General features: G+C 53.2%; 1 long non-coding RNA gene across 1 annotated transcript; it reads right to left on the bottom strand.

The window, feature by feature from the left end:
* Positions 1-851: 851 nt before the first annotated feature.
* On the bottom strand, positions 852-1,559 carry LOC115307107. The gene is made up of 2 exons (XR_003915556.1): positions 1,451-1,559; positions 852-1,060 (listed from the first exon to the last, which is right to left on the bottom strand). It is a non-coding gene; the product is annotated as an uncharacterized LOC115307107 (long non-coding RNA).
* Between the last annotated feature and the right edge of the window lie 7,814 nt (positions 1,560-9,373).

The raw sequence follows: 9,373 nt of genomic DNA, 5'->3' as shown, positions 1-9,373 counted from the left end.
CTCTGGTTGAGGATTGCCCAAACCTCTGATTTGAGGTCTCTCTGCGGGGCCTCCGTCTTCCATGAGGCCCTGGAGTGTTACAATGGCCCCTTGATTGCTTGGGAATGTGCAGTGTTCTGTGTTCCATGTGTTCCATGAGGCCCCATATTGTCACAATGGCACTGAAATGAGAGAGGATCTCCATCCTTAATGGCTTCGTAAATCAGAAGTTTTTCTTAGATAAAAATCCTAATCAACAAAGGGTTTTGCTTTCTTGGCATGGTAGCAGTCTTTTCTTTTCTTTTAAGACTACAATTAGTTGTAGGAGAGAGAATGTAGATGATACATGGAAACTAATAGAGAGTGTATCATATGCCCATCTTCAAGAAATTAGCTTACAGGCCTCAGAAAACTTGTTTAATAAGAGATTGTTCTGTTAAGAAGAAAGTCTTACATTGTTTAAGCAAATGGGAAGTTCTAAGACACGTCTTAGCTGGTCCTAAAGCATTTAGTTTAGGGGTTAGGGATCGGATAGATCAATCAGAGATGCTACGAGGCCTGCTAAGGGAGAAGACCACTCTGTGAAAATGACTACCCCTCCCAGAAAAAATGGACGCTAGATGGCAGTCTTGCTCCACGAATAAAATCCAAGAGGCTATTTGACCCTAAAATCAGAAGAGAATTTTGGACTGCTTGTGAAGGGGAGGGTCTTTCAAGTATCACTGTATTTATACTCTGAAATTTATACTGATTCTTTGATTCATGCATGGCAGAGTACCCCCATGAATCCCCAGCTGGCATATTAAAGAAATGTTCGATCCAATGGTTTCTGGTCATGGGGTTTAATTCTTTTGTTTTATCCCTTTGATTCCTATCCCTTTGATTCCATGAAGTTCCAAAGATATCCCACGGTTTGTTTAATTCCATGAGGTCCCGCACATCCCAATGATGTCCCTTAAGTCCCTGGTTTCTGTAGTTTCCCAGGGAACATTTGCTTCTATGAGGCAGGGCAGTGCCACGACGGCCACTTGATTCCATGAGTTCCCCCAGTCTCCCAGCAGTCCTTTGGTTCCATGAGACCCTGCAATGTTGCAGTGGGTTGACCTTACCTGGATGCCAGGTGCCCACCAAGCTGCTCTATTGCTGCCCTTCCCAGCCAGACAGAAGAGACAGAATAAGATGGAAAATTATTTCTACCTTGAGATCAGGCACTTTACTAAAGCAAAAGCCAAAGTTTGCGCATGCGTAAGTGAAGAGGAAAATAAAAAGATTTTTCTCTCTACTTCCTGTCAGCAGCGATACCTGGCCACTTCATGGGAAGCAGGGTTTCACCACACAGAGAAGCCGCTCAGAAGGCATGTATTGTAAAACAATGGATTTTCCCCCTTTCCTGTTCCTTTCCTGAGCTCTTGTAACTGAGCTGACGCCATATATTCTGCAATGTCCCTTTGGTCCATTTGGCTCAACTGACCTGTCTGTATCGCCTCCCATGATCTTGCCCCCGATTCATGGGACGAAGCTGACAATGCAGATGCTGCACCAGCCCTGCTCAGCAGTTGCCAAAGCACTGGTGTGATTAACCCCTTTGTAACTCCCAATGCAAAGCACAGCACTGTGACGCCTGCAGTGAGAAAATGAACTCCAGCTCAGACAGACCCAACACATGTGGGATTCTGAAATGTCTCAGGGTTTCTTTGGTTCCACGATACCCCTCTCAGACCTGGCAGTAGAAAAATAAATCAAAAAATTGAGAAGAAATCATCTTAAAGTCATGCTAAGCCTGTCTTCTACAGTCCAGAATCTATATATGTGTGACTGCAGATACTTGGGATGAGGGTAGATGCTCAGAGGAATTCATGGGTTTGATCTAGGAAACCTGTCCCAAAGTTTTCACTGCCTTTTCCTCCTTGGACGTTTCCTGATGCCCGGAGGAAGCTCATGGCCAACAGCAGCTCCATCCCCCACTTCCTCCTCCTGGCTGCAGCTCTTGCACTTCTGCTTCTTCCTGGGCATCTCCCTGGCTACCCTCCTGGGCAACGGCCTCATCCTCAGCGCCGTAGCCTGCCACCACCACCTGCACACCCCCCAGGGACTTCTTCCTGCTCCACCTCTCCCTCACACACCCGGGCTGCATCTGCACCACTCTCCCCAAAGCCATGGCCAATTCCCTCTGGAACACCAGGGGCATGTCCTACTCAGGGTGAGCTGCACAGGTGTTTTTTGCTTTTCTTCTTGATCACAGCGGAGCTTGCCCTTCTCACCATCATGTCCTATGACCGCTACGTGGCCATCTGCAAAGCCATTCACTACTGGACCCTCCTGGGCAGCAGAGCTTGTGCCCACATGGCAGCAGCTGCCTGGGCCACTTGGAAGCGGGTCTGGTCCTGGGGCTGCAGGAGCTGCCACCTGAGCTGATGATCTCCTGAGCAGTCCAGACATGCAGTCACTGTCCCTGTCCTCTATTGCCTCCCTTTCTTGCTGCAGGACGAGAAACGACTGTGCTGCTCTGCTGGGCTGGGGCGGGGCAGGGAGATGGGGGACCAGGGAGGGGCTGGTCTGGGCAGTTCCAGTGACTAGAAAACCCCAATGTTCATCTGAAGTGTAGGAGTGGGCAGGGTGGGAGCATTACAGGGTTGAGGTGGCTCCAGGCTCTGGGAGTGGTAGGAGGAGCCCAGGGAGACACTGCCCCTGCTGCAATGAACTGCCTGTGTGTGTGCCAGGGAAGGACTCGTGTCTCTGAACACCCCCGTGTGTGCATCAGTCCAGCTCAGCGTTGGACACCTCTCAGAGCCCTGACACATTTCTCTGTGTGACTCCAGGAAAACCCCCACTGTGCCAGGGAGTTACCAGATCCTTTGCCGTCACCCTCCTGGTGTCCTGTGTAATGATGAAACTAGAAAAGGTGATCATCATACCCTGGTAATTTTCTAAGAGGAGAAATGTCACTGCTGGAAAGAAGTGTCACTGCTGGAAAGAAGTGTCACTGCTGGAAAGAAGTGTCACTGAAGAGGTGAGAAGAGGGAACATCATTGTTTCCTTCAGTCTGTTCCACAGCAGGTTCCTCTGGAGCCCCAGGGACACCTGCGGGGAACCCAGAGGGGCAGAGAAAGGGCTGCCTTTGGCTCTTGCTGTGCTGCTCAGCTGGGCCGGGCTCCTGGCACACAGGGAAATCCTGGCAAGCAGGCAGCACTGCAGAGAGACAGCTCTGCCCAGGAGCAGCTCCTCTGCACAGCCCAGCAGGGCCGAGGGCACTGCCTGTAGGCACGAGAGAAGAGAAGAAAGGCAAAGGGAGGTTAAAGGCAGCAGAAAGATGGGAGGTGTTCAGCTGAGACACAACTTGGGGACACAACTTCACACTCCTCTGCAGAGTGAGTCTACAGGTGCAGGGCAATGTCGCTTGTGTTCCTGGAGGAATCTCCTAAAGCTACCACATCCCACAGCCTTGCACATCTGTCAGGACTCTCCCAGTTTCTCTGTTGCTCCGGAGGAGGATGTTCTCCAGGGCAGGCCTTCCCTGCAGCACCGTCAGAGGGACAGCGCAGGTGGGCTCCTTCTCCCAGGGATGGCTGCGGGGTGGGAAGGTGGGGGTGCAGCCAGGGATGCCCGGGGCTGTCCTGCAGAGCAGGGTCCCTGTGCTCCGGGGTTCTTTGTGCCAGGGCACGGACTTTGCTGCCTGCTGGGGTCAGGTCTCATCCTGCCTGGGTAGTTGCCCACCCCTCTGCAGGGAGAAGCTGTCGGTGGGTGGTGAGAACCCCAGCAGGAGCCAGACAGGTTCTTCCTGCTGTTGGATGAGGTGTGTGTGGTCAGGGCTGTGGGAGGTCAGGGCTGCTCCCAGATCCAGATCACACCAGCACATTTCCAAGAGCACTGTCAAATGGGAAGGGCAAAGCACAATTATTAGGAAGGAAAGGAGCTTTTCTGAGTCAGTGTTTTCAGTTTCCTACTCCTGAGGAATCGGGGGGTTGAGAAATGGAAACGGAGCTCTCATGTTGGACAAGTCACTGAGACCGCTGAGCTGTAACTTGGAATGTACAGTGCTTCTGCAAGCAACTTCCTAAAGTGCTTTCGGCCTCTACGCTGCCTTTGAAAGAAGCAGCATCACTTCTGCTGGACCCATCTGTTTTTTTCTTTATCTGCCCTTTTCCACCCGCAAAAAGAAAAGTTGCCCAGTCAGTGCCCTGCAAACAGGCAGGTTTCTCTCAGGCCAAAGTGAGTGCACAGACATTCGCATGGAGTGGTGACAGGGAAGTCATGAATGGATTTCTGATGTTGAGTCTACTGTTTTGAAATCAGAAAATGTGGTGTTGAAGTCATCGTTAGCCTTTGAAACAGGAGAAAAATCGGATAAATTTGTTGCTAAAAATGAGCTGCTTCAAACTGAGGTTGACCACCTTAAAAGTCTTGTTAAAATTTGGATGATTATGAAACAGTCAACTCACAGATTACCCCCATCAATACTAGACAATGCCCGCAGTATAAAGGCATAAAGCCCTCCCAGCCCCTCCAGGAACCCTCAAATCCCATCCCAGTCCCACAGGACACTCCCAACTTCCCCTTAAACCCTCCGAGGCCCCCAGACTGCCTCCCAGACCCACAAAAACCCACAAGATGCCCCCAAACCCCTCCCAGTTACCTCCAGCCCTCCCAGGGCCTTTCAAACCCTCTCCTAGTTGCCCCCTTCCCCTTGAGTATGCCCCCAAACTCTCTCCCAGTTCCTTCCCACATCCCCGACGATTCCCCAAAACCCCTCACAGCTGCCCCAATCTCCACAACCTCCCTCCCAAACCCCCAAACTCCCCCAAACACCTTCCCACTTACCCCCACGACCTCCAACCCCTTCTCAGCCTCCCCATTCCTTCCCAAAGCCCCTCCCAGGTGCCGGCCCGTCCCCCAGGCTCGGGTGAGGAGGTGCCCCAGGCTGACGGGCCCGCCCAGGCAGGGGCGGTTCCAGCAGCATGTCAGGAGCCACCCCTGCCCCGAAAGCTCCCGCCCGCCCTGGAGCCGCCTCAGCTGCCCCTGCAGGGGAGAAATCCAGGGCGGAGCAGAGCAGGGGGCAGGGCCGGGCTGGGACCTCGATGGACGGGGGCACTGGGAGAGCAGGGGAGAGACCGGGATGGGCTGAGGGGGCACTGGGGGAGAGGGGAGACACTGGGATGGGCTGAGGGGGCACTGGGAGGGAGAGGGGAAAGTTTTTTGCCCCTTTTGCCTGGGCTTGAACACCCTTCGGCACCCCGGTTTCCCGGTTGTGCCGGCTGTCCTTACCCCCCCAAGCCATGAAGAGGTTTTGGGGCTCCCTCGTGGGTCGCAGCCAATAGAACAGCTCTGCTGGAATGACGTCATTGCCAAATTCTGCTGGGCCCCTGTCCTTGTGCCGGTGAGTCACCCAATAGAACGTCGAAACTTCCACGGGGGCTGCCGGGAGCGGGGCGGTGATGGCGGGGGAGGGGAGGATCGGGATTGAACCCGATTGGTCCCGATCGATCCCGGCCCCAGGGTCTCCCCCCGCCGCGCTGTTTTTCACGTGCGGCCCCAACGAGGCCATGGTGGTGTGGGGTGAGTTCAGGGGGTCCGGGGGCTCCTGGTGACCCCTCCGAATCTCCCCCAAGACTCTCGGGAACTGCCCAGATCCCCCCAAGACTCCTGGGGACCCTCCGCCTTTCCCCCTCGTCCCCCAAATCTCCTGTGCATCCCCTTAACCCTTGAAAATCTCCTGGGACCACCTCAGACCCCCAGACTCCCTCCTGGGGACCCCCAAACACTCTTCAGGACTCCGGGGTCCCTCCCGACCCCCTCCTAGAGTCTTTTGGGTGTCACCAACCCTTTACGGCGGATTCCTCCGTCCATTTTTCCACCCCGGACTGCTGGGGGTCCACCCCCCCAAGAAACTACTGGGAACTCCCCAGTGTCCCACCACGAGATTCCTGGGTCCCTCCCCCCCCAACCCCCTGTGGGTGCCCCCATCCTTTCTTCCCCTCGAAAATATTCTTGGGGGTCCCCCAATGTCTCCTCCAGCCCCCATCCTGCCAGGGATGGATTTGGGGGGATCTCCTTCCCCTTCCCTCTGGCCCGAAGGCAAATGCCCTCCCTGTCCTTCTTCCTTCGCCCCCAGGCAGAAAAGAGAAGAGAAACAGCCAGTTGGCCCTGGCAGGTGTGGGTGTGTGCAGGCTGTGGTTGAGTGGTTGAGAAGGGAGAGGAGGGGGCTGGTGTTTGGGCCAAGTCCAGCGGGTGATGTCTTTTGTATCTGGCAGTCCTTGGTCAGCTCCACGACCATCCAGCTGTCAGTGTTCATGACATAGCCATCAGCCCTTCTCTTCTTGGCTCCTACACTTGCCAACCCTAAGCTGCTCCTAAGTTCTCTTGCTGTCAGTTCATAAAGAGGTCTTGTCAAGTGTTACTGATTTAGAAACTAAAGCCTGCCATCTTTGTCTTTGCCAAAGATGTGTGTGAAAGGGCAGTGCTGTTGCAAAGCAGTGTTGAGCTTCACATTGGGTGACTTGACAGCTTCCTCTGCATCACCCATGCACCCTGGGTTTCTTTGAAAAGTACTTTTCACTCCAAATGTGACACCACATTAGCCTGTAGGACATCCTGTCCCCAAATAGATAACTGTAAATATTAATACTAAAAAAGTGACCCCCTCCATTATTCAAGAAAAGCTTGTATCTCTGTCCTAAAAGCATCCAAGGGTCACGTCCCCCAGTTTTCTATCTGACAAGGGTTTGGAGGGGCTGCTTTGTGCAGGGAACCTTTTGGGGGCCCCTTGCACATGGGTAGGGCTGCACTCTGGGGGTGTGGGGCTTTGGTTCTTTGGTTGCCAGGGGCCACTGTGAGTCACTGAGCCGGGGTGGGGACAATGGGCAGGGCTGGCTGGGACAGGTTGTGGCACCTGTGACATAAAATGGAAGTGTCCGCGTGGGGCAGCTCTGCAGGGCCCATCAGGGGATGCTGCCCAGTGCAGCCTGTGCTGTGGGGAGCACGCACACAGGGAGAGGCTGGGCCGGACGAGGGCCAGGGCAGCAAGGCCGCCCCAGGGAGTGGGTTCTGCCCCTGCCTGCAGGGCCCAGCCCCTGGCAGGAGCGCCTTGGGCAGGGCCCGGTGCTGCTGCTGGGGCAGGGGGTGAGGCCTTGCCGCCTGCCAGCTGCCTGGGCCCCTGTCCTTGCTGCGCCACATCCCCGAGGCTCCATCCCCGCTCCCCCAGCGCCAGCTCCCTCCTTCCCAGCCCCAACCAAGCCCTTCTCTGTGTCCTCCTGCAGGCCATGGCTTTCCCAACATTCCTTTTGGTGCTTGTGCAAAGCATCATCCAGTCCCTGCAGGCGGTCGGGGAGGGGGCTGCACAAGACTCAGTGAGCTTGGAGGTCTTTTCCAAGCTGAAGGACTCTTGGATTGTGTGCTGGATTCAGCTGGGTCCGTGTTAGCAGCATTAGTTTGCTCCCAAAGTTTCCTCGCTGTCAGCTCTTGTGGCCTAAGGTTTGAGCTCCTTTAACTCCTTGTGCTGAGCTACTGATGGGAAAGGAGAGGCCTCTGCGAGCAGATTCCTGGTGTTCCCTGTAGAACAGTGAGGGAGAAGGTGTAGTCAAGTGGGAAGAGGAGTACTGTTTGTGTGTGGCCTCCTATGTGGCCTTGGCGCCTTTGAGGGGCTTGAAGGAGAAAAGAGCTTTGTTATAGTGAGAAGTGAAATAGTGTGTTGGTTGTTGTCTCTGCAGGGAGAAGCTGTCTGTGGGGGAGAGGTCACAGAGTGGGGGAGAGGCCGTAAAGTGGGGGAGGGGCCACAGAGTGGGAGAGGGGTCACAGAATGGGGGAGGGGTCACAGAGTGGGGGAGGAGCCACAGAGTGGGGGAGGGGCCATAAAGTGGGGGAAGGGTCTGAGAGTGGGGGAGGGGCCATAAAGTGGATGAGGGGCCATAGAGTGGGGGAGGAGTCAGAGAGTGGGGGAGGGGCCATGAAGTGGGAGAGGGGTCACAGAGTGGGGTAGGGGCTACAGAATGGGGTAGGGGCCACAGAATGGGGAAGGGGCCATAAAGTGTGGGAGGGGCCATGGGGTGGGGGAGGGGTCACAGCCTGGACTCGGGGGGTCAGGGCAGTGACCTCGGGGAGGGGGAGGGGTCAGGGCATGGGGTAGGGGTCTCACCTGATCCCGGGGCTATCGGGGCCATGGCGGGGCCGAACCTGGTGGGGACACCCAAGTTTTTCCCAAATTTCCCCTCATTTTTCCCAGTTTTTCATCCATTTCTCCCAAATTTCCCACTCTTTCCCCAATTTTCCCCCCATTTCCCCCATTTTTCCCAAATTTCCCCATTTTTCTCAATTTTTCCCCATTTTTTTTTCCAAATTCCTTCCATTGTTCCCAAATTTCCCCCATTTTTCCCATTTTCCCCAAATTTCCCCCCATTTTTCCACACTTTCCCCAATTTTTCATCCAATTTTACCCAAATTCCCCCATTTTTTTCTCAATTCACCCCATTTTTCCCAAATTTCCCCATTTTCCCCAAATTCCGCCATTTTTTCCCAATTTTTTCCTAAATTTCCCCTAATTCTTCCCAATTATCCCCCATTTTTCCTGATTTTTCACCCGTTTTCCCCAAATTTCTTACTGTTTTCCCTCCATTTCCCCTCAAAATCCCCCATTTCCCCAAATTTCTGACTTTTTCCCCAAAATTTCCCTTGTTTTTCCACATTTTCCCAGATTTTCCCCAATTTTCCTAAATTTCCCCCCATTTTCCCCATTTTTATCAATTTTCCCCAAATTTCCCACTTTTTTCTCAAATTTTCCCCCATTTTTCCCAATTTTTCATTCGTGTTCACCAAATTTCCCACTTTTTTCCCCATTTTTTCCCCATTTTCCCCCAAATTCCTGGGTTTTTCCCCCCATTGTTTCCCACTGGGGAAATTTGGGAAATTTGGAAAACTGGGGACCCAAAAATCCAAGAAAATGTGGGGAAATGGGGGAAAAATGTGGGTGAAATCTGGAGAAAAATCTGTGAAAATGTGGGAAGAATGGGGGGAAAATCAGAAAAATGGTGAAAAATCTGGGAAAATGTGGGCAAATGGGGAAATTGCGGAAAATTCTGGGAAAAATGTGAGAAAAATCCGGGGAAATGGGGGAAAATGGGGGAAAATGTGGGAAATTCTGGGGAAAATGGGGAAAAATATGGGAAAATATGGAAAAATGAGGAAAAAAGGGGGAAAATGGGGAAAAATGTGTGAAAATCTGGGAAAATGTGGGAAAAATGGGGGGAAAATCTGGGAAAATGGGGGGAAATCGAGAAAAAATCCGGGGAAATGGGGAAAAAATTGGGAAAAAACTGGGAAAATGGGGAAAAGTTGGGAAAAAACCTGGGAAATTCTGGGGAAAATGGGAGAAAATCTAGGAAAAATGTGGAAAAAATGGGGGGGA

Source organism: Manacus vitellinus, unplaced genomic scaffold, assembly GCF_001715985.3.
Source record: "Manacus vitellinus isolate BGI_N305 unplaced genomic scaffold, ASM171598v3 ctg7180002430003_pilon, whole genome shotgun sequence".
NCBI classification, from domain to species: Eukaryota; Metazoa; Chordata; class Aves; order Passeriformes; family Pipridae; genus Manacus; species Manacus vitellinus.
This window is presented reverse-complemented; position numbering and strand designations above follow the sequence as displayed.